The sequence below is a fragment of the Microcebus murinus genome, chromosome 22 (assembly GCF_040939455.1).
Source record: "Microcebus murinus isolate Inina chromosome 22, M.murinus_Inina_mat1.0, whole genome shotgun sequence".
NCBI lineage: Eukaryota > Metazoa > Chordata > Mammalia > Primates > Cheirogaleidae > Microcebus > Microcebus murinus.
This window is the reverse complement of record NC_134125.1, coordinates 24,117,867-24,145,244: the sequence shown is the minus strand read 5'-3', so window position 1 is coordinate 24,145,244 and position 27,378 is coordinate 24,117,867. Positions and strand designations below refer to the sequence as shown.

The 27,378-nt window shown below is 41.6% G+C and overlaps 1 long non-coding RNA gene across 1 annotated transcript in view; it reads right to left on the bottom strand.

The window, feature by feature from the left end:
• LOC105862786 (uncharacterized) overlaps window positions 1-26,854 on the bottom strand; it is a 38,172-nt gene extending 11,318 nt beyond the window's left edge. Inside the window, exons 1-2 of the long non-coding RNA XR_001150197.3 lie at window positions 26,767-26,854; window positions 24,400-24,527 (exon numbers count right to left, since the gene is read on the bottom strand). This is a non-coding gene — a long non-coding RNA (uncharacterized LOC105862786). The remainder of the gene's footprint in view (window positions 1-24,399; window positions 24,528-26,766) is intronic.
• Between the last annotated feature and the right edge of the window lie 524 nt (window positions 26,855-27,378).

The following is a 27,378-nucleotide window of genomic DNA, read 5'->3' as shown; positions in this document are numbered from 1 at the left end:
AGGACAGGCCGTTAGAGTCTTTGCACTCTGACCTATTAAGAATTTATTAAGAAAGATTACATTTAGGGACCCTGGGCCCATTTCTATACCAGAGAACATTCTTCAAGACCAAGGACTTATTCTGGCCTCAAAGGTGTTCTGCCACCAAGGACCCTTAGGGACCATAAAGCCCTCATCTCTGCCCATTGATGGTTATCTGCAAAGGGGGCCTCCCAGGTAGCTGGGACTATAGGCACACAGCACCATGTCTGGATAATTTTTAACTTTTTGTAGATACAGGGTCTTGCTATGTTGCTCCAGCTGGTCTAAAATTCCTGGGCTCAAGTGATCCTCCTGTCTTGGCCTCCCAAAGTCCTGGGATTACAGGCATGAGTCACCATGCTCAGCCCTAACTTTGCACCATTTTAGAAAGGCTATTTCCTTTAAGATCCAACTAGATACTCTTTAAATTTCCTTCTAATTTGAGTGACTCTAATTCTTATAAAAATAGTATATTTATTTACACGTGTGTATATTATTGAAAAAGTACGAGAAGGGAAAACTAGAGGCCAATTTTATTCATAAACATAAAGTGCTCAATATTAACAAACCATATCTAGCAATGTATTAAAAAATATATAAATCATTACCAATTAGGGTTTATCCCAGGAATGCGAGGATGGTTTACCATTAGATAACCATTCAATGCCATTCATATTAATAAAGAACACTATAGGAGCATCTTATCTAAATAGATGCAGAAAATGCATTTGATAAAAATATTGTACATCCATTCATAGTAAAAAACTCTTAGCAAACTAGAAACATAAAGCCATTTTCTTAACCCAATAAAGGGTATTTTTCAAAGCAAACATCATAGTCAGTGGTAAACTATTAGAAGCCTTGTCCTTCTAGTCAAGACCACACCCATTATTCTATTAAATATAGTATAACACTATAAGCTCCAGAAATCACAATAAGACATGAAAAAGAAAAGACACAAGTCTGGGGAAAGAAAAGTGACATTACCTGCAGCTGAATTAACTGTTTATATAGAAAAATCAAAAAGATTTCTTTGGAGTATTATTGGAACTAATGAGAATTCATCAAGGCTATTGGACATAAGATCAATATAAAAAATCAACAGCATTCCTATATAACAGCGAAAACATTATAAGAAGTAATTTTTTTTTTTTTTTGAGACAGAGTCTCGCTTTGTTGCCCAGGCTAGAGTGAGTTACGTGGTGTCAGCCTGGCTCACAGCAACCTCAAACTCCTGGGCTCAGTGATCCTACTGTCTCAGCCTCTTGAGTAGCTGGGACTACAGGCATGCGCCACCATGCCCAGCTAATTTTTTGTATATATATTTTTAGTTGTTCAATTAATTTCTTTCTATTTTTGGTAGAGACGGGGTCTCGCTCAGGCTGGTTTCGAACTCCTGACCTTGAGCAATCCGCCCCGCCTCGGCCTCCCAAAGTGCTAGGATTACAGGCGTGAGCCACCGCGCCAGGCCTTATAAGAAGTAATTTTAAGGTATGTCATTTAGGCCAGGTGTGGTAGCTCACACCTGTAATCCCAGCACTTTGGGAGACCGAGGCAAGAGGACTGCTTCAGCCTAGGAGATTAAGACCAGCCTGGGCAACAGAGGGAGACTTCATCTCTGTAAAAAATAAAAAATTAGCCAGGCATCATGGTATACACCTGTAGTCCCAGCTTCTTGAGAGGCAGAACTGGGAGGATTGTTTGAGCCCAGGAGTTTGAGGTTGCAGTGAGTTATGATTATGCCACTGTACTCTAGCCTAGGCAACAGAGCGAGATCCTGTCACTGCCCCCTGAAAAAAAGTCATTTATAATAGCAACAAAAACTAGAAGGTACCCAGGAATAAATCTAGCAAATATGCACACACACAAAAATTCAAGTTGATGAAGAGATGTGTCATATTCATGGAAGGGAAGAATTGATAAAGTAAAACTGGCAATTATCCCCAAATCCATCTGCAAATCAAGTGCATTCCCTTAAATTTCCAGTAGCGTTTTTCATAAAATTTGACATCTTAGACCCTAAAAAATCATTTGACAAGAAAAAGGACCAAGAAGAGCCATAATAATTTTCTTTCTTTTGAAGAAGGTGAAGATTTGCCCTAACAGATATCTAAAGTATAAAGCTGGCCAGGTATAGTGGCTCATGTCTGCAATCCCAGCACTCTGGGAGGCTGAGTTAGGAGGATCACTTGAGGTCCACTTGAGGAGCTCAAGACTAGCCTGGGCATAAATGTGAGACCCTGTCTCTAAAAAAAAATTGAAAAAAAAATTAGCCAGGCATGGTGTTACAGACCTGTAGTCTCAGCTACTCAAGAGGCCAAGACAGGAGGATCACTTGAACCCAGGAGTCAAGGCTGCAGTAAGGTATGATCATGCCACTGCATTCCAGTTAGGGTGACAGAGCAAGACCCTATCTCTAAAAAATAAAGCATAAAGCTAAAGTCATTACAATGGTGTGGTGCAGGAATAGGCAAGCAGACAAAGTGAATGAGATACAAAGGTTAGAAGAAAACCTATCTGTGTATGGGAATGTAATATGTGAGAGAGGTCACATTACAAACCACGGAAAAAGGATGGAACTGTCATTAAGTGGTTCTGAGACAATGGGGTTTCTACATGGAAAAGTAAAATTGAAAATAAAATAAAGGTGAAAGAAACAAAGACATTTAACACTTTAAAAAATATAAGACAATATCTTTATGACTTTTGGACAAAGACAGATTTCTTAAAACACAAAAGCAAAGCCATAAAAGACAAGGCTGCTAAGTTGACTAATTAAAATTTTTTCAACAAAAAAGAATACAAAGTGCAAAGACAAGCCACAAACTAGGAGGTGTCTGCAATGCATATAATCAATAGAGGATTGATATCCAGACTATATAACTCTTATGAAAACAAACAATTTATTAAACAAATGGAAAAACCTAAAGATCAATAAACATCTGAGAATAAATTGAATCTCATTAGTAATTAAAGAAATACAAATGAAAAGATATCTCCAGCTATTAACATTTAGACAATTGGCAATAATTTAAAAGTGTTCGTGGGGCTGTGGAGAAACAGAAATACATAATACCTATCAAAGATGTAAATATCCCATGACCTGGAATTTTCCATTTCTAGGCCACAATCTTCAATCAAGTAACACATATATTAACAAAAAACATACACATGGATGTTCATCATGTCACTGTAATACTAAAAAAGCCAAAGTAACATTTTTAGTATTTAATATTTTTAGATGTAGAATGGATATACAATCTGTGGTTTGCTCCTCCAGTGAACTATCCTACAGAAGACAAAATAAATGAATTTAATATGCGAACACCTGTTCTTACTCCAAGATAAACTTCTCTAGCTATTCCCAGATTAAGCTCTGAATTTCTACCTTTTATTCCTGAGCTTATGCCTGTTGTCCTTCCTCTTCACTTTTAGCCCAACCAATTTTAATGATATAATTTATTTATTTTATTTTATTTTTTTGAGACAGAGTCTCACTTTGTTGCCCAGGCTAGAGTGAGTGCCATGGCATGAGCCTAGTTCACAGCAACCTCAAACTCCTGGGCTCAAGCAATCCTTCTGCCTCAGCTTCCCGAGTAGCTGGGACTACAGGCATGCGCCACCATGCCCGGCTAATTTTTTCTATATATATTTTTAGTTGGCCAATTAATTTCTATTTTTAGTAGAGATGGGGTCTCGCTCTTGCTCAGGCTGGTTTCAAACTCCTGACCTTGAGCGATCCTCCTGCCTCAGCCTCCCAGAGTGCTATGATTACAGGCATGAGCCACCATGCCCGGCCTAATGATATAATTTAAATGCTACTTCCTCCTAAAACATTCCTGTATCCTTTTAATTCCAACATTACTAATGAGAAAACCAAGACCTAAAAAGTTGAATCATGCTAAGTTCCCATAGCAGCGAGTGACAGAACTGGAACTAGAACCCTGGTCTTCTGACTCCCCATACCATGCAAGCCACAGACAATCTCATAAAATGGTAAATACAGAATGGATCCCACCTTCCAGTTTGGGGCACTTTGTCCCTCAAACATTCCTGGAAAGCTCTGGTCTCAGCTTCTACAACTCCCTCTAGCTTATGAAGTGGCTTCACCACTAAATCTCTGCGTGACTCAGTGTCTTGTGCCTCAGTTTCCTTATCTGTTATATGACCATAATCCTTGTCTGGCTACTGTGTGAACTCATTAATAGAGTCAAATGAAATAAAGGATAATGAACTAGAATGTGTTAAATACATGATAAATTACCTTTTTATTATTCTCAGGATGTGACAATGCCTGCCCTCTTGCTAAAAGAATCACAAGATGTCCGATTTGTGAATAAATTTAATTTTGAGAATTTTGCCATTGAAGGTAATGAAGCATGCTAGTGGAGGGGAATGCTGGCCTTATACCAGAAGCAGGACTCTAAAAGCTCTGCTCCTTTTTCCTGCCTTCTCCTGCTTGGAGATTTTGTACCACGGAGTTCTCTGGCATAGGAAGACCAGCAGGCAGCCCAGGGTTCCTGGAGGCAGGGCCGGCCAGCCAGCCCTGACAAAACATTGAAGTTGGCCAAATTTGTCTTTAAAACCTCTTCTCTGTGTCCTTTCCCCTGGTTTAGGCTTCATGACATCTTTCCTGGGTTGCTGAGGGAGGGGGTCTGTACAATCTCCTCCCCCTCTACCACCTGCTATTACGTTTCCCGCTATTCAAGACCTACAAGCACTGTGAGGTTGGGAACTGTGCCTGGCCCCATCTTGGCAGAGAGTCAATACTCAACAAATGCTGAACTGAGCCAAAAGGCCTGCCTGGGTGTCTTCCTGCTTAACCAGCAGCTCTGTGCTAAGCAGGTCTTCCTGCTCACAAGGAAAACATCTGATGGGTCCCTTACCACAGACTGTTGGGACCGTTGCATTTGCCCTCCCCTTCCAGGCTCAGTGTATTTTCAAAGAGGCCCCTGGAGAGCAGTGATAAACCAGGGGGACAGTCGCAGGGCAGTGCAGGGAGGAACAATGGCTGGGCGTGCCTGGCGACTCAGCTCCCTTCCCTGACTTGGCCTGCCCTGACTCCTCTGCTGCAGCCCAGAGTTCTCACACCACATTTCCTAACATGGGCAGGCAGGCGGCCTAGGGCCCTCGTGGACAGGGACAGGGCTGAAACAGGCTTTGAAGTTGAGCAGGTTATGCTGATTTTCAAAATGGAGAAATATTTCCTGTTCTCCTGCTTCACAGTGCTGTTAAGATTAAACGTGAAAATGAGTAGGAAAAGTGGGACAGGCCAAACATCTCCTGAACCAGGTTGGTCTGCTGGGCTCTCCTGCCTGCAATCCTTGGGCCACTGCCAGTTTGGACTTCAGTTCAGCTGCTCAGGGCCACCTCTGATGGCTCTCCTGTCACCCAGATCAAGGACATCAGGACTAAAGATGGGAGGCCCTGCCCTCCTGAGTGACCTTTTGTCTATACAGGATTGTTTACTCTGCCAAGTAGACCAAAAGGAAGGAAGGCCAACAAGACATTAGTTCTTTTCTTAGCTCTCAAATAGCTAACATTTCAGGAAACCAAAATTCTGAATGGGACCAGAGGAGATTTCAGTTCATTCTGCCTGTCTGCGTGAGGACGTAGTCCTCAGTCTTACATGAGGACTCCATTATATAGGATATACTTCTAGAGGTTCAGGAGGTCCTTGTCCAAAAGTCTCTTCCAAACTTATCTACCCGAGCTTAAAAATCCACTAGAGCTCTATTTCTTTGGCCCAAGCCAAATGTGGGTTTTTGTCTTTTGAAAAATTGCACAAAACACACACATAAAATCCTATCAGTCACCTAAGTGTGAATGGAGCAAATTGTTTCTTTCCTAAGAGCAGTCTCAGATGGAGAGAAGACTAGAATACTGGAGACAATCGCCCCTGAGGCTGGAAGAGGGAAGACAGGGAGCCTTTGGGGCAGAAAGGATGTAGCGGGAATTGAGCTGGGGAAGCCTTTCTACCTGGACAGTCAGGTATGGCCTCCAAGGTACCCATCAAAACTACATGTAAAAAAAGCCAGACAGCCAGGCGTGGTGGCTCACGCCTGTAATCCTAACACTCTGGGAGGCCGAGGCAGGAGGATTGCTTGAGGTCAGGAGTTCGAAACCAGCCTAGGCGAGACCCCATCTCTACTAAAAATAGAAAGAAATTAATTGGCCAACTAAAAATATATATTAAAAAAAAAAATTAGCCGGGCATGGTGGCGCATGCCTGTAGTCCCAGCTACTCGGGAGGCTGAGGCAGGAGGATCACTTGAGCCCAGGAGATTGAGGTTGCTGTGAGCTAGGCTGACACCACGACACTCACTCTAGCCTGGGCAACAAAGCGAGACTCTGTCTCAAAAAAAAAAAAAAAAAAAGCCAGACAGAGAGATCCTTCTGCATGATACCATTTATATCTAGCACATGAAAACTAATCTATAGTGACAGAAAGCAGATCACTGGCTGCCTGGGCTGGGTTGGGAGGAGGCAGGAAGCTGGAATTACAAAGGGGTATGAAGGAACTAGGCGAGTGATCAATATCTTGATTATGATCATGGTTGCAGGAGTGTATATATGTGTCAAAATTTACCGAGTTGGCCAGGCTTGGTGGCTCATGCCTGTAATCCTAGCACTCTGGGAGGCTGAGGTAGGAGGATCCTTTGAGCTCAGGAGTTTGAGACCAGCCTGAGCAAGAGCGAGACCCTGTCTCTACTAAAAAAAAAAAAAAAATATATATATATATATATATATATATATATATATATATATATATATAAATTAGCTGGGCATGGTGGCACATGCCTGTAGTCCTAGCTACTTGGGAGGCTGAGGCAGGAGGATTGTTTGAGCCCAGGAGTTTGAGGTTGCTGTGAGCTAGGCTGACACCATGGCACTCTAGCCCAGACACCAGAGTGAGACACTGTCTCAAAAGCAAACAAACAAACAAAACTTACCAAGTTGTACATTTTAAATATGTGCAGTTTATTATATGTAAGTTATACCTCAATAACATTTTTAAAGATATGGGGTCTTGCATATTCTTGCCCAGGCTAGAATGCAGTGGCTATTGACAGGTGCGATCATGGTTCACTACAGCCTCAAACTCGTGGGCTCAAGTGATCCTCCTGCCTTAGCTTCCCAAGTAGATGGGTAACCTGCAGCCTTAAGGCTTTCTAGGTCCTTAAGTACGGCCTTTGAATCCAAATTTTACAGAAGAAATCCTCTTATTTTTATTAATACATTTTTGTTGGTCTTTTATATTTTTATTTTTAAAATTAACATTTAAAACAAAGAATAAAACAAATTTCAATGAAATAATCCTCCCAGATTGACCAGCACAATTATTAGTAAGCCATAAGAGCTAAATTGACTGCTGCTATGCTCATGACTCAGTACTAACTTCCCCAGGCTGACTGGCACCGCTACCGCACGAGGCTGGTTGGTGAGAGTTTATGAAAGTCAAGTGCACCAGTCTGTTACCGGCTTTTGACAATGGTGAACTGTGTTTCTGTTTGAAGTGGAATTTGTGAACAGTTGCACAGCTCAACAGTATTTTTTAATTCTGTGTGCTTAACAGCCCATCATGCCAAAGAAGACCAAGGGAACGCTGAAGGAAGAAAACAGATTTTGTAATGAGGATTAGGAATTGCAATATTATCTTGTTTCTGCTAAAGATATGATGATTTGTTTGCTTTGTGATATACTGCATCAACATTAAAGAAATTCAGCGCTTATCAGCACTATAACACTCATATGGGGACCATAAATATTTTAAATTAGAGGGAGAGGCACGAAAGGTTGTATTGTCAAAATTCAAAGATGAAAAGCAAAAGACAATTCTTCCACACAGCCATAAGATCTGGAAATAATGCCACTGAAATAACTTATAAAGTAGTTTATATACTTGGGGAAAGGGGAAGCCATTCAGTGATGTAAAATCATCAAATAATTCATTGTTGAAGTTGTAGGATGCTTAGACCCTGGTAGCATTTCAAAGTACAAACAACTGCCTCTTTCAAGGAGAACCATAACTGATCACCAGCATAACTTAGCCTTGAACTTAGCAGAACAACTTCATACAATACTTCAAAAGGAAAATATTTATTATTCAATCACTTGGGACAAATCAAGTCCCAAGTGACTGATACTACTGACTCGGAGCAGGTTTTATACTTCATTGAGGTCATAACAGAAGATTTTCTTTGCTACAAAGAGTCACTCGCTTTGGGCGCTCTTGCAAACAGAACTCGGGGAATAGATATCTTCAACAACTTTCAAGATAAATGTCATGACATTGGACTGAATTTGGTAAATTTAGTGAGTGTATATATACACAGTGCACCTTTCATGACAGGAAAACATGAAGGGTTTATTGCACAGATTAAAAAAAGTATTAACAGATCCAGATGCTCTCATTTCTTTTCATTTTATCTTGCATCAGCAAAATCTCTGTGCTAAAACTATTTTAAGTGGCACTTTGCAACAAGCTGTAAGTATTGAACTATATTCATTCAACACAGCATCGGGTTGAAGGATGAGGTACTCAGTGTGGATTGGCCATATCATTCTAAGGTGTGTTGGCTATCACAGGGACAGGTGTTGGCCAAAATTTTATCTCTCCGAGAACAGATAGTTAAATTTTATGAAGAACATAATCAGCAATGTGAATTATTGAAAGAAGATTTCTATAAGAATGCAGCATTTCTGTGTGATATCATGTCAAATCAAAATGACTTGCATATTTCTTTGCAAGGTAAAACTAAGTTTATATATAGTATGTGGCAAAAAATCCAAACATTTCAAAAAAAGCTATCTTTTTTCAAAACGCTTCTTCAAAAGGAAACTTCAGATGAACACTTTCCCCAGGTAGCAAAGGTCATTGATGAGCAGGATGATATATGCAAATCATTTGAATAATACACAGTTGTTACAGACCTATTAATTGGAGACCACAATGAAAGGTTCACCGACTTTGAGAATCATGACATCACACTCAAATCAGCATTTCAGCCTCATCTAGTTGATATCAACAAGGCACCTAAAGAACTACAGATGGAATTGATTGAGCTCTCAGTAGATGACATTTTAAAGTCATTGCTTGATGCTAAGAAAGATCCAATTGAAATATGGAAAAATGCACTAGAATACTCATGCCTTCTGCAACATGCCTGAAAAATGCTTTCTTGCTTTTCAACCACTTGCTGCTACGAATCTACATTCTCCTACCTGACCCAAATCAAGACGCACTTAAGGTCACAGATGACTGATACCCATCTAGAGGATCAACTGAAACTGCAGACCACCATGCTGCAAATATTCCAATGTCAACAAAATGCCAACAACCAAGTCATTAAAAAGTCAACTTTGAAATTAACAAATAGTTTTTTTTTGAAATTATTAAGTACATAGTAGTTAGATTTTTACAAAATAATGTACATTTTTAAGTATATCTATTTGAAGTTTCTTGAACGTGGCCTTATTTGATTACAGCTAAATTAATGCAGCCTTCCAACATGAAAAGGTTCCCAACCTCTGAGCTGGGACTACAGGCTTGGGCCACCTCTTCCTGCAATAACACTTTTTTAAAAAGAGTGAACACCCCACAAAACTATGGTACTATGTACCTACCCAATAATCTGTCTCACATGACTCTGATAAGTCCTGGCAGAAATAAGCATTTTCCAAAATGACACTTTACCTTTCTGAGAATCGAATTTTCTCTCTGTGAGTTGATAGAGCTGAACTAGATGATTCTGAGGTCTGATCCAGATAGAAAAGTCCAGATGGTGAGGATCAAATATGTTAACTGATAGGAAGCTATAAGGAAAGCTTAATGGGTCTGACACAAGTGTGAGGCAGAAATTCTTAAATAACTAGTGAATACAGAGATACCAAGTAAAAATAGTGGATCAAACACATGCATCTAATTTTGCTATTTCTAAAACTTTACTAAGAAGAATTTTTTTTCAGGGGGCAAAGTCTACCATGGGAGCTGTTGGAAATAAAAATATGATATCAGAAATGAAATACTGGCCAGGCGTGGTGGCTCATGCCTGTAATCCTAGCACTCTGGGAGGCCGAGGCGGGCGGATTGCTGGAGGTCAGGAGTTCAAAACCAGCCTGAGCAAGAGCGAGACCCCGTCTCTACTATAAATAGAAAGAAATTAATTGGCCAACTAATATGTATAGAAAAAACTAGCTGGGCATGGTGGCGCATGCCTATAGTCCCAGCTACTGAGGCAGAAGGATTGCTTGAGCCCAGGAGTTTGAGGTTGCTGTGAGCTAGGCTGATGCCACGGCACTCACTCTAGCCTAGGCAACAAAGTGAGACTCTGTCTCAAAAAAAAAAAAAAAAAAAAAAAAGGAAATGAAATACTAAATGGAAGGATCAGAAGACAGACTGAAGAAATTTCCCAGAAAATAGAGTAAAAAGAGAGAAACTTGAAGATATAGATGAGAAATTCATCCCAATATCTCAATAATAAGAGCTTTAGAAACACAACAAAGGAAATGAAATAATTCAAGAAAACATTCCGGATTCAAAGGACATGAGTTTTCATACTGATAGGGCCACTGAATGACCAGCACATTAGGTGTGTCATTGTGAAATTTCTTAATGCTGGGGACAAAAATATCCTGAAAGGTCACATACAAAGAGTCAGGAATCAGAAGACTTCGGCCTTCTCAACAGCAAAACTGGAAGCTTGAAGACAATAGCCATTATCTAAGCTCTCAGGCAAAATGACTTTTTTTTTTTGAGACAGAGTCTTGCTCTGTCACCCAGGCAAGAGTGCAGTGGTGTCATCATAGCTCACTGCAACCTCAAACTCCTGGGCTCAAGCGATCTTCCTGCCTTAGTCTTCCCAGTAGGTGGAATTACAGGCATGCGCCACTACACCTGGCTAATTTTTCTATTTTTTTGTACAGACAGGGTCTTGCTCTTGCTCAGGTTGGTCTCAAACTCCTGGCCACAAACAATCCTCCTGCCTCCACCTCCTAGAGTGCTAAGATTACAGGCGTGAGCCACCACACCGGGCCCAAAATAACTTCTTCACTAGAATTCTACATGTAACTGTTAGACATTTTCGGACATGCCAGATTTCAAAAAATTTATTTCTCATGTGCTCTCAGGAAACTCCTGGAGAACATATGTCATCAAAAAGAGGAAAGAGGCCGGGCGCGGTGGCTCACGCCTGTAATCCCAGCACTCTGGGAGGCCGAGGCGGGCGGATTGCTCAAGGTCAGGAGTTCAAAACCAGCCTGAGTGAGACCCCGTCTCTACCATAAAAATAGAAAGAAATTAATTGGCCAACTAATATATATAATATAAAAATCAGCCGGGCATGGTGGCGCATGCCTGTAGTCCCAGCTACTCGGGAGGGTGAGGCAGGAGGATCGCTTGAGCCCAGGAGTTTGAGGTTGCTGTGAGCTAGGCTGACGCCATGGCACTCACTCTAGCCTAGGCAAGAAAGCGAGACTCTGTCTCAAAAAAAAAAAAAAAAAAAAAATAGAAAGAAATTAGTTGGACAACTAAAAAAAAAAAAATACATACATACACACACATATATATAAATTAGCTGGGCATGGTGGCGCATAGCTGTAGTCCCAGGTACTCGGGAGGCTGAGGCAGAAGGATCGCCTGAGCCCAGGAGTTTGAGATTGCTGTGAGCTACGCTGACGCCACAGCACTCTAGCCTGGGCAACAGAGTGAGACTCTATCTCAAAAAAAAAAAAAAAAAAAAAAAAAAGGAAAGAGGCCGGGCGTGGTGGCTCATGCCTGTAATCCTAGCACTCTGGGAGGCCGAGGCAGGAGGATCGTTCGAGGTCAAGAGGATCGCTCGAGGTCAGGAGTTCTAAACCAGCCTGAGTAAGAGCGAGACCCGTCTCTACTATAAATAGAAATAAATTAATTGGCCAACTAATATATATATAGAAAAAATTAGTCAGGCATGGTGGCACATGCCTGTAGTCCCAGCTACTCGGGAGGCTGAAGCAGAAGGATCTCTTGAGCCCAGGAGTTTGAGGTTGCTGTGAGCTAGGTTGCGCCACGGCGCTCACTCTAGCCTGGGCAACAAAGCAAGACTCTGTCTCAAAAAAAAAAAAAAGAGGAAAGAAAGCACAAAATGAAGACATGAGATCCAGGAAATGGGCAATCCAACACAGGAAAGAGGCAAAGGAATCCCCCAGACAAAGGTAAAGGGTTCCAGGATAGCAGGCCCCCTAGAACAGGAGACAAGGCTCCAAGAGACTTTCCCAGGAAGAATGTACTGAGAGGAGACCTAGGTAGCTGGCAGAGTTTAGGTGATAAGAGTGATTAGCTTTGTGGCCAGGCTGGGCAATATAGCAAGATCCTACCTTTTAAAAAAATGTAAAAATAGTAGTGATAAGTAATAAGAGCTTAGAAGCGTAAGTATGTGAAGAATCAAGATAATCAAAACAAAAATATATGTTCAAAAAGGAAAGCAGGCCGGGTGCGGTGGCTCACGCCTGTAATCCTAGCTCTCTGGGAGGCCGAGGCAGGCGGATTGCTCGAGGTCAGGAGTTCAAAACTAGCCTGAGCAAGAGCAAGACCCCGTCTCTACTATAAATAGAAAGAAATTAATTGGCCAACTGATATATATATATATATGTAAAAAATTAGCCGGGCATGGTGGCACATGCCTGTAGTCCCAGCTACTCGGGAGGCTGAGGCAGTAGGATCACTTGAGCCCAGGAGTATGAGGTTGCTGTGAGCTAGGCTGACGCCACGGCACTCACTCTAGCCTGGACAACAAAGTGAGACTCTGTCTCAAAAAAAAAAAAGGAAAGCAATCATAATTGACTATATGGCTTAGCTGTGAGTGGTAGTGACATTGTCAGAATCACAAATACACTAACTGTATTGATCTAACAAAAATTATACTATAACTATATTGGGAGCAAAGGGGCACGGGGGCTGCATATGTGTAGAAAGGGTGCATGAAGACTAAGCCGCTAAATCTTCATCTCCCACAGGGGGAAGTCAAGAGATAATGAGATAACGCCTAAACTGAAAAAACAGGAAGCAGCAGTATAAACATGTTACTTAGAGATAAGTAAATTCCAGAAGAATTAGTTAAACAAGTTGAAAGTGGTCCCTCTAGGGAAAGGGAAATGGACTTGGGGTGGGTAGAGGGAAGCTAAGGACCATTCTTTGTCTCAAAAAACCTCGCAGACTACTTCGCTTTTAAAACTATGTGACTGGATAAAATTTAAAATTAAAACATGGCTGTAGGGGAGGTTGGCGAAATGAACATTTATTGAACACCAGCAGTGCAAACAATTGGCTCCATATGCTGGTGCCAACCTGCTGGTGCCCATATGTGGTGAGCTGCTGCGGGTCACACTCGAGGCATGTATGAAGGTGCTGTTGTTTGGGAAATAGCATGGGCCTGAGTCCACAGTGTGCCGAATGCCACCTCAGTAAGTCACTAAGCCTAAGTCTCAGTTGTCCCATCTTGAGAAACCAGATTCAAGGAGTGGTGACGGTTTCACAGGCAAGTGTCTATAGCAGGCGTCCTCAAACTACGGTCCGCGGGCCACATATGGGCCGCCTAGCACATTTATCCAGCCTTCCGGGTGTTTTTGCCACCACTGCCTGTCCTGCTTAGCAGCCAACCTGTCCCAGGCCCACAGTGCACACTCTCCAACGGTCTGAGGGACAGTGAACTGGCCCCCTGTTTAAAAAGTCTGAGGACCCCTGGTCTATAGAATGCCTGGCCGGACAGCTGGCTGCTTCAGGTCTTAATTTGGAGAAGAGCAAGGGGTAGAAATGTAGTGAGTGGAACAGAAAGCACACAGTCTGATGGGGGAGCAGACTCTGGCTCCTGGCCGCATGAAAAGAAAGGGGTCCTACAGAGCTGGGCTCCTGTGGGCTGGCTCATACCCCGTGTCTCCAACTTTGATGTACTCATGTGTGCTGCAGAGTTTCTGCTTCAACATGTTGAAATGGTAACTCTACCAGGGTGGTTTCTGAGAGTGAGCTCTGTTGTCAACTACTCCAGCAGCAGCACAGTGAGGGTAAACAGCCACTGGAGAGGCCACAGTCTAGTTAGCAAGCTGAGACAATGAGTGTTCCAGGAGAGCTCACATTACAAGGTGTATAGAAAAACACCTGAAACCAGGAATGGAAAGATCCAGCTTCCCAGATCCCTTCTCTGCCACTTCTTGTTCTGCGGCTTTGGGTAAGTCACTCACCCTCATGGCTCACCTTTCTCCTCTGTAAAAGGACCTGAATAGATGCTATCAAGGGTCTTCTCCTGGCATGTAAGAAAGGAAACTCCCTGAGGGCAGAGCCCCTGTCTGTCTTGTTCACTGCTCTGCCCTTAGCACCTAGCAGAGTGCTTGACACATAGCAGGTGCCCAATAAATGTTGAAGGAATGAAATGGAAGATAAAAACAATCAGCTTATTAGTCTCTTAAAACTGGAAAACCACCCTAGGAAATACTTTAATTTCACAGGTGAAAAAACAAAAGCCCAGTGAGGGTGGCAAGTGTGTTTGTGGTCATCACAGCTAAACAGGATGGAGCTGATACTCAAGTCCCAGCACTGTGGGAGCTCAATGGCGGGTGGGTCAGAGCACACTAGATGGGTAAGAGAAGAGCTGTATCATTCAATATTTAGAGGAGATCTCCAGGGTAACAGTTTTCTGAGCTAATTAGTGATGCTTGGCTGGGGGACAACATGTAATAAAAAGTACACACAGTATTTGGGTTCAAGTTCCACCTTTGCTACTTACCTCTGTGATCCTGGGCCAACTATCTAATCCTTGAGTCTGTTTCTTTTTCTAGAAAACAGAGATACAAATAGTGTCCACTTTACATAACTTTTGTCAGAATTAAAGTCAGTTAGATGTGGTATGTGAAAAAAATATTTTTCAAGCTGTAAAATATCATAGATTGTTAGTTAGCCCATTTGGCCGGGATCCCTTCTGAGTGATATCTCACTCATTAACAAATCAATGTAGCTTATTAGTAATAGTTTGTTCAGCCAGCTAGTTGTCACTTTGAAAATCAAATGAAAGGAACTTGAAGGGTGGATGTTGATGGAGTAGGGCAGGAGGAAGAAGTGGGCAGTTAGAATCTAGTGGGGGCATCACAGGGACCAGTCCTGCGTGGCCAAGGGCAAGAGCGTGGAGAGGGACAGCCCAGGAGTCAGAAACCAGATTCCAGACTCTGTGATTGGGAAGCCCTCCTAACACTCCTGGTCTGTTTCCCCATCTGCAGAGGAGAGGTAACAACACTACCTCTGCTAACTTAGAGGCTGTTGCACTGTCACATAAGATTGTGGATGTGAAAAAAATTTTAAGAATTCTCAATTACTAGCTCCACAGATATAAGATTATCATTCCTGTATAAGGGCATGGATGGGGGACAGGAGGCACATTTATAATAAACCTTGCCCACGGTTACAACTAATATGTCCCCTCACAATTCATATGTTGAAGTCCAAACTCTCAATGTGACTATATTTGGAGATAAGGTTTTTAAAGAGGTAATTAAGTTAAATGAGGCCATGAGGGTTGGGGCCCTAATCCAATAGGATGGGTGTCCTTACAAGAAAAGGAAGAGATACCAGGGATGTACACACACAGAGTAAGCGCCAAAGAAGGACACGGCAATAAGACAGCCATCACCAAGCCAAGGAGAGACGCTTCAGGAGCCGGCAAACCTGCTGATACCTTGATCTTGCACTTCCAGTCTCCAGAACTGTGAGAAATAAACTTCCTGTTGAAACTACCCAGTCTGCAGTGTTTTGTTATGGCAGCCCTAGCAGACTAAATATACCTACCTTACAGTTTTCCTTCCTTTACTCCCTTCCCCAGAACAGATTCTCTCTTCCTACTGAAAGGTATTGCACAAAAATAGCTCCTGGAAAATGCTTGGCTACCCAGCAGGGGAGGAGGCAGTGTGAGGAAAGGTCAGGACCAGGTATCAGGACTTTGCCCAGTCTAGGGGCAGGGTATGCTCCTGAACTGCTGGCTGAGTGGAAACCAGGTTGTCTGTTCCTAGACGCTAAGTGTGTTTTCTTTCACCTGTATACCAAAATTGTGAGTCTTGACAGAATGATAAGGTGTTTAAATGTTTTTTTTTTTTTTTTTAAGACTAGTCAAGTGCAGTAGTGAGGAGGGGGGAAAGTAGTAGAACAAGGAGTTCAATCTGTAACTGACTGTGAACAATCACGTGAGATAACTCACTACCTTCGGACCAGCCTAAATGTTTTTTTAATCAAAGGGAAAGATGTAGGCCCATGATTAAAGGTTAATTTGACTTGTTGTTATGTCCTGGGTGATATGAATAATGATACCTTAAAAATAGGGAACAACATTTATGTTTTGGTTGGGAACTCCGAAATTAATTATGTGGGCTTCTTTGGGGTTGAATTCTGTCAGAAATTAAAAACAAAACAAAACAAAACCAAACCCAAATCTGGAAACTCCGCATTACTCCCTACAAATTAACTTCACAGGTGTATTCAGTAAAAAAAAAAAAAAAAAAAAAAAAAAAAAATTTTTTTTTTGAGACAGTCTCACTCTGTTGCCCAGGCTAGAGTGCCATGGCATCAGCCTAGCTCACAGCAACCTCAAACTCCTGGGCTCAAGTGATCCTCCTGCCTCAGCCTCCTAGGTAGCTGGGACTAAAGGCACATGCCACTGTGCCTGGCTAATTTTTTCTATTTTTAGTTGTTTGGCTAATTTCTTTCTATTTATAGTAGAGATGGGGTCTGGCTCTTGCTCAGGCTGGTCTTGAACTCCTGAGCTAAGGCTCGGAGTTCCTTGGCCTCCCAGAATGCTAGGATTACAGGCGTGAGCCACTGCACCTGGCCAAAAAATTTTCTTGATCACTTACTGTATGCCAATCTCAATTTTTTTTTTTTTAAGAGAGGTGGTCTTGTTCTGTCACCCAGGCTGGAGTGTGGTGGTGTGTTCAGCGCTCACTGCACTTTCCAACTCTTGGGCTCAAGCAATTCTCCTGCCTCAACCTCCCAAGTAGCTGGGACTATAGGCCACCATTCATTTTATATTTTTTTGTAGAGATGGGGTCTCACTATATTTGCCCAGGCTGGTCTCAAACTCCTGGCCTCAAGTGATCCTCCTGCCTTAGCCTCCCAAAGTGCTGGGATTACAGGTGTGAGCCACCATGCTCAGCCTGCCAACCTCTATCATAAATTATAGAGCTACCCTAAGAATAAAATAGACACAGTTCCTATCCTTATAGAGCTTCCCATTGAATGGGGGGCTATAGAGAAGAGGCTGAGGATAAAAAAACAGTTGCTTAATGACAGGGACATGTTCTGAGAAATGTGCTGTTAGACAATTCTGTTGTTGTAGAAAATCATAGAATATACTTACACAAACCTAGAGGGTATAGCCTAATACACACCTAGGCTATATGGTATGACCGTTTGCTCCTGGGCTATAAGCCTGCACAGCATGTTACCGTACTGAATGCTGTAGGCAACTGTAACACAATAGTATTTGTGTTTCTAAACATATCTACATATGGAAAAAATACAGTAAAAATATGGTTTAAGTGATTTTAAAAATGGTACAGGTATACAGAAGACTTACCATGAGTGGAACTTGTGGGACTAGAAGTTGCTCTGGGTGAATCAGTGAGTGGTGAGTGAGTATGGAAGCCTAGAACATTGCCATACACTACTGTACTTTATAAAGACTGTACTTAAGCTATACTGAATTTATTAAAAATATTTTTCTTTCTCCAAATTTTTATAAACTTAAATTGTTTTTTAAATTTTTGACTCTTTTATATTAATAATTAACACTTAGCTTAAAACACAAACGCCTGAGCTAGGCATGGTGGTATGCAGCAGTAGTCCCAGCTACTCAGGAGGCTGAAGCAGGAGGATTGCTTGAACCTAAGAGCTTGAGTTCAGCCTGAGCAACATAGCAAGACCTTGTCTCTACAAAAAAACAAAAACAAAAACCCCAAATACATATTATACAGCTGTACAAAAATAGGTTGGTTTTTTGTTTGTTTTTTTTTTTTACCTTTTTTACATCCTTATTTGATAGGCTTTTTCTATATTTAAAATTTTTCTTATCTTTGTTTTACTTGTTAAACCTTTTTGTTAAAAACTAAGACACAAACACACACATTAGCCTAGGCCTACATAGGATCAGGGTCATCAATATCACTGTCTTCCACCTACACAAACAATCTTGTCCCACTGGAAGGTCTTCAGAGGCAATAACACGCATGGAGCTGTCATCTCCTGTGACAATGCCTTCTTCCAGACTACCTCCTGAAGGACCAGCATGAGGCTGCTTTATAGTTAACTTTTTAAAAAATAAGTAGGAGTACACTCTCAAATAACAATAAAAAGTACAGTACAGTAAATACAAAGCCAGTAACATAATTAGGTATGTTTACACCAATATTACCATAAATACGTAAGTAATGTATTGCACTACAACAGTACAATGGCTATGATGTCACTAAGCAATAAGAATTCTTCAGCTGCATCATAACCTTACAGGACCACCATTGTATATGCAGTCCATCATTGCCTGAAACATCATTATGTGGCACATGACTCTAAAACTCTGGCCTGGCATTGAAAACTCAGTTCCATTTGGGCCCAGTCAACCTCTCCAGTTACCAAATCAGCCCCAGTCAGATCTTTCTAACCTCTGTGTCTTCACTCCTGTTCCCTACCTGGAAGGCTTCCTCTGCCTTGCTAAAATCCTATCCATCCAGCAAGGTGTGGCAGGCAGCCTCTAGGATGGCCCCAGTGATCTCTGCCTCTTGGTATTCACATCCTTGTATTCACATCCTTGTACATGGGCTGAACCTAGAGACTCACTTCTGACGAAAAGAATACAGCAAAAGTGATGGGCTATCACTTCTGAGATTAGGTTACAAAAGGACTGTGGCTTCTATCTTGGTCACTCCTACTCCCTCTTAAATCTCTCACCCTGAGGGAAGCTGGCACCATGTGGAGAGGCCTATGTCAGGAGGGACTGAGGCCTGCCAACAGCCACTTCAGTGAGTTTGAAATTGGATTTCCCTTTTCCCCCTGATGAGGCTTTAGGCTGAGAGCTTGACTGAAACCTCATGAGAGACCTTGAGCCAGAAAGCACCTAGTTTATACACCTGGGTTCTTGACCCACAGAGACTGTTGGATAATAAATGTTTTAATTTATTATTATGTTTATAATAAACAACATATTATAATATGTTAATTATCAATGAACATATACACTACATATTTATTATGTTTATAATAAATAAAAACATATTATTATGTTTATAATAAACATAATAATTATTATGTTTATAATAAATGTTTTTATTTATTATTATTTAATAATTTATTATTAAATAATAAATTATTTTATTTTATTATTATTATGTATTATCTGAAGCCACTGACTCTTAAGGTAATTTGTTACACAGTAATAGACAACTAATACATAAAGTGGGGTAATATGCTACACAGCAATAGGTAACTAATACACAAGACTGGCTCAAAGTGCTCCCCTGAATTTTCCTTGACCTTGCCTAGGCTAGAGCAACCACTGCCTCATTTGAACTTTACGTAGACTTGTTCTTCTAATTGGTCATTTTGCATGTGGGCATCATTAATTACTTTCTATCCTCTGTGTTTCTTGTCCTTTCTGAGGAATCCAAGGTCAGCAGCTGCTTAAATTTGTATCACTGGCCGGCTGCAGTGGCTCACCTCTGTAATCCCAGCACTTTGGGAGGCTGAGGTGGGAGGATCACTTGAGCCTATGAGTTCAAGATCACCCTACGCAACATAGCAAGACCCTGTCTCTACAAAAAATTTTAAAAATAGCCAAGCATGGTAGTGTGCCCTGTAGTCCTAGCTAGGAGTTACAGTGAGCTATGATTGTGCCACTGCACTCTAATTTGGGCAACAAAGTGAGACCTTGTTTTAAAAAAAAAAAAAAAATTGTTTCTGTGTCCCTGTTTGGAACAGGTGTTTGGCCAAATAGAGAAAGAGGTCGGCTTTAAGAGGCTAGAATTGTGTCAGAAAGGGCCTTTTCATTAATGTTTGGTGACAGACTGATGAATAACTTGTAGGTGGGAAATTAAAGTGGATGTTAGAAGAGGAACCACCACTTGGGAAGAGCTGACTTTTGGTCTTCATCAAAATGAGGCTTCAGTGGCCAATATTAATAGCCAATTCTTCTTGTAAATTCTGGCAATTTCCTTCTTATTGTGTGAGGATTTTAGCCTGTGTTGGCCGTTGTGACGGGCAGCAGAGAGGGTGGCTCTGGGACATAGGGGTCACTTCAGAGAAAGGGAAGTTGATTGCTTTCTCAGGGCCCCTTCTCTCACGTTTATTCTTTTCAGGGCCTCTGCAGCAGGACTGTGCTGAAGCCCATTTCCTACACGTAGCACCATTTATTTAAAACACACACTACATATACACAACAAACCAAATGCAAAGGAAAAAGGGGGAAAAAAGGCTGCTGAAGACCAGAGTCACTAAAAGTTCAGGCTAAGAATAGACAAGGAACTCTGAGAGCTGCTCGGCTATGTGACCTCCTGCAGGGGCTTGGCAAGAAGCCCAATCCAGCTTTGTTTTTCCTATGCTTTACAAAGAAAGACCACTAGTTTGGGAGTCAGGAGACCTAGGTGCCAGGCTTGGCTCTGACAGTGCCTCCTTCTGCGACCTTGGGTAAGTCCTTCCCCTCTCTGGGCCTCAGTTTCCTATTTGTAAAATGAAAGAGTTGGACCAGACTCTAAGATTTTCAAACTCCAACATTAAGAGGAAAATAGAAAGGATGTTATCTGGCTGAGGAACTAAGAGGCCTGACTTCTCATCCCAGCTCTGCTACTAGGGATCCTGACCTCTTTGGGCCTCTGCTTCCTCATCTATAAAACATGGTGCTATAATTATTCATCCAGTCCTTCAACAAATATTTCTTGAGCATCTACTATGTGCCAGGCGTGGTGCTGGAGATACGATGGTGAGTCAAGTCAGACATGGTCTTTGTTCTCATGGAATTGCCAGTCTATTGGGGTGGAAGGAAAAGATGAACTGTAATCAGATAATCGCACATGTGAAGGTGTAATCAGTGCCAGGACAAGAACTGAGGGGAGGATCACACTTGGTTCTCATCGACTGAGGGATAGCCACAACCTGCATCAATTCCAATGTTCTGTGCCTAATAGGCAAGTCTGCTGGGAAACACAGAGAAACTCTTCAAAAAACCCACATTTAAAATCACTGGGTTTTAGGCCAGGCGCAGTGGCTCATACCTGTAATCCTAGCACTCTGGGAGGCCAAGAAAGGTGGATCACTCAAGGTCAGGAGTTCGAGACCAACCTGAGCAATAGTGAAACCCCATCTCTACTTGAAAATAGAAAGAAATTAGCTGGACAACTAAAATAAGATATATATATATATAGAAAAAATTCTCTGGGCATGGTGGCACATGCCTGTAGTCCCAGCTACTTGGGAGGCTGAGGCAGGAGGATTGCTTGAGCCCAGGAGTTTGAGGTTGCTGTGAGCTAGGCTGACGCCATGGCACTCTAGCCCAGGCAACAGAGCAAGACTCTTGTCTCAAAAAAAAATAAAAAATAAAATCACTGGGTTTTGTTTTTGTTTTTTTTAGAATGGCACAGCTCAATTAATTCAATCAACCAATAACCATCTATTGGGGACATACTACAGGGAATCAACCATCAACTCACGTTTTCCTGGAGCTTACACTAGTGGGCAGAATGGACTCATGAACTGATATAGCTACAAAATATCTCATACCATTCTCTGATTGCTAATTAGTTATTTCAAATAGTAATGTTTGTAAGAGTTAAGAATTAAGTTGGGATGTGGATGCCGTAGGGCAATCAGAGGAATTTCCTTTCAAGTAGAAATTGAGGTAGGGTTTGAAGATTTGCTATATAGTTTCAGATAAACAGAAACAATGTTATAAGAATGCAATGGTTCCATTCCATACTACTAGATAGCATAGGTACATGGGACATCCAAGTGATATCCAAATTGGGAGACTCCTAAATCCCCTTTTGAGGGACAAGGGATCCAAGCCCTACTTTTTCTCAGGGAGCTAAAGACTTTTTCTGGGACCTACTCTGAAAATCGTCCCTTGGATTATGAGGCCTGCTAATGATGAGATTTCTGACTTGGGGCAGCCACTTTGCCTCAATGAGTCTGTTATCTCATCATAAAATGAAGGGTTAGATGACATCCAAAGTCCCTTAGAGCACCCAAAAAGATGGCTAAAACGTCATTCTTTGTAAGAATTTTTATTATTTTATAATAAAACTGGGCCAGGCGCAGTGGCTCACGCCTGTAATCCTAGCACCCTGGGAGGCTGAGGCGGGCGGATTGCTCGAGGTCAGGAGTTCAAAACCAGCCTGAGCAAGAGCGAGACCCCGTCTCTACTATAAATAGAAAGAAATTAACTGGCCAACTAATATATATAGAAAAAATTAGCCGGGCATGGTAGCACATGCCTGTAGTCCCAGCTACTCGGGAGACTGAGGCAGGAGGATTGCTTGAGCCCAGGAGTTTGAGGTTGCTGTGAGCTAGGCTGACACCACGGCACTCACTCTAGCCTGGGCAACAAAGCGAGCCTCTGTCTTTAAATAAATAAATAAATAAATAAATAAAAACTGGTGGCTGTTACTATGGAGTATAAGCTGTGGGATCTGAGGCAAGTTACTAAGTTTTCTAAACCTGATATATTTTAAAATTAGTTTTTAAAATAAAAGAGTAATACATGTACACTATTTTTAAAAAATCAAATACTACAAAACACTATACTGTGATTGTTATAGAGCTTCTGTTTAGGGGATGAAAAAATTTGGGAGATCGTGGCAATGACTGTACAATATCATAAATGTAATTAATGCCAATGCATTGTACACTTAAGGGTTAAGATGGCAAATTTTATGTTATATATATATTCTACCATAATCTTTAAAGATTAATAATGTAACATACTAAAAACTACTGAATTGTTCATTTTAAATAGGTGAATCTGTGGCTTGTAGATTATATCTCAATAAGAGGATGGATACTCTCCATCCTAACCTGGAACTTCTGATCCCTTCCTCCGAGGCAACTATTTGTTGCTTGTTTCTCCTTCTGGACACAGTCCAGGCACAAACAAGTACATCTGAAAATTGATCACAGATTTTTCTTTTAATAGAGTGGAAGGAAGTGATACACTGTTCTGCGCTCCGCTTACTTCGGGTGTTGTGCATCAGCATATGCAGATTTACTTCATTCTTTTCCACTTCTACATAGAAGCCACTATAGGTACATATTACAATTTATTTAATGAGTCCCTTATTGATAAATATATTGATCATTTCTAGTATTCTTCTATAGCAAACAGTGCTGCAGTAAACATTGTTGCACTTAATGGTTTTAGGCATACACATGAATATATAATCTATAGGATAAATTCCTAGTTCTGGTGTTGCAGGGTCCAAAAGGTAGTGTGTGTTAAATATTACTATTGTCAAATTGACTTCCTTAGAGTCTATACCAATTTACACTCCTACCAAGAATTCAATCATTCTTTTTTTTTTTTTTTTTCATTCAACCAATATTTGATTACCTACCATGTGCTAGGCACAATTCCAGGCCCTGGGGACATAGCAAATGAACAATTACAGTAACAAAAAGAAAAAAATATATTCACTAATGGAGTTTACAGTCTTGTAGGTAGAGAGAACAAACAAAAAAGTAAAATATGTAGCATTTTAGGTGGTAATGAATGCTGTGGCTAAAATAAGGCAGAGAAAGAAGTGTTGTACTTCAGACTGGAAACAAGGAAGGAGGAAAATAATAATAATAAAAAAGAAAGAAAGAAAGAAAGAAAAGAAAGGAGTTTTAGCCAGGGGCTGGGGTTAGTAATTTAAACAGAGTGAATAGGGTAAGAAAATTCTAAGCCTCAGTTTCTTTATGTGTAAAGTAGGATAGTAATAGTAATTATGCCATGGAATTGTTGAAAAAATTCAATGAGATTATGTCTGGTATATAGTGAACATTTCATAAGTGGTAGCGATTCCTAAGATAAACAATTTTACAGTTGAAGAAACTGTGGCTCAAGGAGGAACAATTTGCCTGAGGTCCCACAGAAAATTAGTGGTAAAAACCTGAACCCAGGCCCCCTGATCCTCCTTAAAATGTACTTCAAAGTACACCAAGGGACCAAAAGCACCAAGAAACCATCCTCCTGGGGCTGCTAACGGGTAACGTGATTTTACCTTCAAGAATGCCCTGAGAATGTGACTTTCAACATGCACAAGAGGGAGGGAAGATGTGGAAGTACACAAGGTCCTTCTGCAAGAAGCAGCTCAGGCCCAAAGCTGAGCGGGCTGGGGTTTACTCACGAGACGTTCAGATCCAGGAGAGTGCTCTCAGCCAAAGGCAACAAGCTTTCTGGCTGCTGCTGGCCCATCTGCTCTGATGAGATTCTCCCAAACCCTGGACTCCCATTGGTTTCATTCCAAGGAATCTCCTGGAGGAAAGATAAGCAGCAGTTAAGTCACAGCTGTAGAAATAATAAAATCTGGAGGGGCATTTGTATCTGTTTGGTCTGGTGAGATTTTCAAGCAGGCCAAGTATGTGGTGGTGGTGGTCTTTCAACTCTCCCTGTGCCTTTTTCTCACCCCACGGCAACTCCTCTCCCTGTTTGCAACCAGATACCCAGTGTTTCCTGGCCCTTCTGCCTACCCAGAGCTCTCTCCTTACCTGGGTTCTAACTTTCCTTTAGCCCTATTCTTTCTTCAATGAGAGTTTCATTCCCTCCACTCCTCCAAACCCCTTCTTTGGAAATATATATTTTTAAAAAGATGTTGACTGGCATAACAGAGTCAATATGGAACAGGAATCATAGAAGTCAGCATTCTGGGCTTGACCTCTGCTCATGTGTGCCTGTATGATCTTTCCTGGGCCATAATTTCTTTACCTAAAAATGTTATATCTTGGCTGGGCGCGGTGGCTCACGCCTGTAATCCTAGCACTCTGGGAGGCCTAGGCGGGCGGATTGCTCCAGGTCAGGAGTTCAAAACCAGCCTGAGCAAGAGTGAGACCCCTGTCTCCACTATAAATAGAAAGGAAGAAATTGGCCAACTAATACATATAGAAAAAATTAGCCGGGCATGGTGGCGCATGCCTGTAGTCCCAGCTACTCGGGAGGCTGAGGCAGGAGGATTGCTTGAGCCCAGGAGTTTGAGGTTGCTGTGAGCTAGGCTGATGCCACGGTACTCACTCTAGCCTGGGCAACAAAGTAAGACTCTGCCTCAAAAAAAAAAAAAAAAAAAAATGTTACATCTTATATGGCATTTCAATCACCATGGAGTAGATTAAGTAGATTTTTCTGCAAAAGGAAGACCCCAGTGATCAACCTAAAGACAAAAAAAGTACCCAGAGAAGTAGTGGAGCCAAGGGCAGAAAATTTCAGAGGTGCCAGTACCACTAAAATGGTATTAAGAGGTGTGTTATGATGCCCAGTGTCTGATGATTGGCATCTAGTATCCAGTCCTGGGTCGGCTAGCAGGGAGCTCACACATGGACAAGAGGCCTAGGTTTTAAAGTCTATTCCTGTATTGAGTAGACCTCAATGCAGCGGAGATCCACACCAGCTTTGGACCATGCCACCTCTACTCCTGAAAAGGGAAACATAAGAAATAAAAGGGGCTTTGTCCTAGATCACCAACACCTCAGTTATTTGAACATCATGGTGCAGAGCTAGCTGCAAGTTTCCCCTGCAAGGGGGAAACTTGTGAGAAACATGTGTGAGAAACATGAAATCAGATTAATAAAACAGGATCTTGACCTCAAATTTGAGAAAGTAACCCAAGAAAATTTCAAAAGATGTTAAAACTGTAAGCAAATATGTGCATATTTCTACTTCTGTTTAAACAGTGGATGGTTGCATTAACAGATGAAGCTTCTGCTGGGGTTGAGAAAACTTAAATATCTCAGTGACTAATACCTTCTTTTTTTTCTTTTGAGACAGCGTCTCAATCCTCCTGCCTCAGCCTCCCGAGTAGCTGAGACTACCGGTGTGTACCACCATGCCTGGCTAAGTTTTCTATTTTTTGTCAAGATAGGATCTTGCTATGTTGCTCAGGCTGGTCTCAAACTCCTGGCCTCAAGTGATGCTCCTGCCTCAGCCTCCCAAAGTGTTAGGATTACAAGTGTGAGCTACCAAGCCCAGTTAATATATGCTATCTTTCAAGGTGGCATCTATAACCTTAATTTCACCCACAGAGAAAGGTAGGGAACAGCAGAGGAATGCAGACTTGAGATTCCAAATTCTGAAATAACCTGTGAAAGTCACTATATCATTGTTCCTGCCTGAAAAACAATCCAGATCTCAAACTTTTCTTCTCTGATTTCCCATGGTTGGTTGAGAATAAACTCTCACAGACTTGAGCCTTGCAGCAGAAGCAGTTACAGGCATTTTGGTTGGAAAATCTACCAAGCTTGTTTAGATCCCTCTCCTTTCTAGGACACCAGTATGGTCAGCCCTCCAGAGTGAGCAGTGCATCCTAGCTGAGAGGCACTGAAGGAGAGGTAGCACTGTTTTCACAGAGTTCTCAGTGACTTTCCACTGAGCTGTGGGAAAATTTGGCAGTTGACTGTGGCTGAATCATAACCCAGAGGTCCTGACCCCTCAGATCTTTGAAGATTCCTTTCATTCTTTTCCCAAAAGGGGAACCTGGCAGACTTCAATTGGTTATTCCATTTACCTTCTGTTTCTTGCAAGGACACGTAGGTGTAGAGTTGTGTGCTCCTGGTGGTGGCAAAGGGGTATCAGAGTAACAGCATCTACAATCTGTAATGACAATAGTTTATATTTACTAGTACCTACTGTGTCAGGCACTTTTTATAGATTTTTTAATGGAATCTTCTCAACCATCCAGTGGGATATTTAATATGATTACCATCCCTAGTTTACAGATGAGGAAACTGAGGCCCACAGAGGCTAATAACTTGGCCCATGGTCACATAGCTGGGGTGTAAAATGCTGACATTCAATGTAAACATTCTAATTTCAGAGTCTGTGCCTCTAATCATTATGCTATACTGTGTCCAAACACCAGCACAGATATTCTAAACTCAAAGACACTTTGGATATCACAGATCAACCCCTAGATTTTACAGCTGAGAAAACAGACCTAGTGAGATGACGAGAATTACCTAGTGACAGAGCCAGGGTTCGAGGCAGGTCTGTTCACCCAGGGTTCAACATCGTCTCTACTATATCAGAAAGCAGATTCTCTGCATCACCTTGAGAATCTGGAGTTTGTCTATACCCTACCCCTTATTCTTTAGGGACTGGACCATAACTTTATATAAAC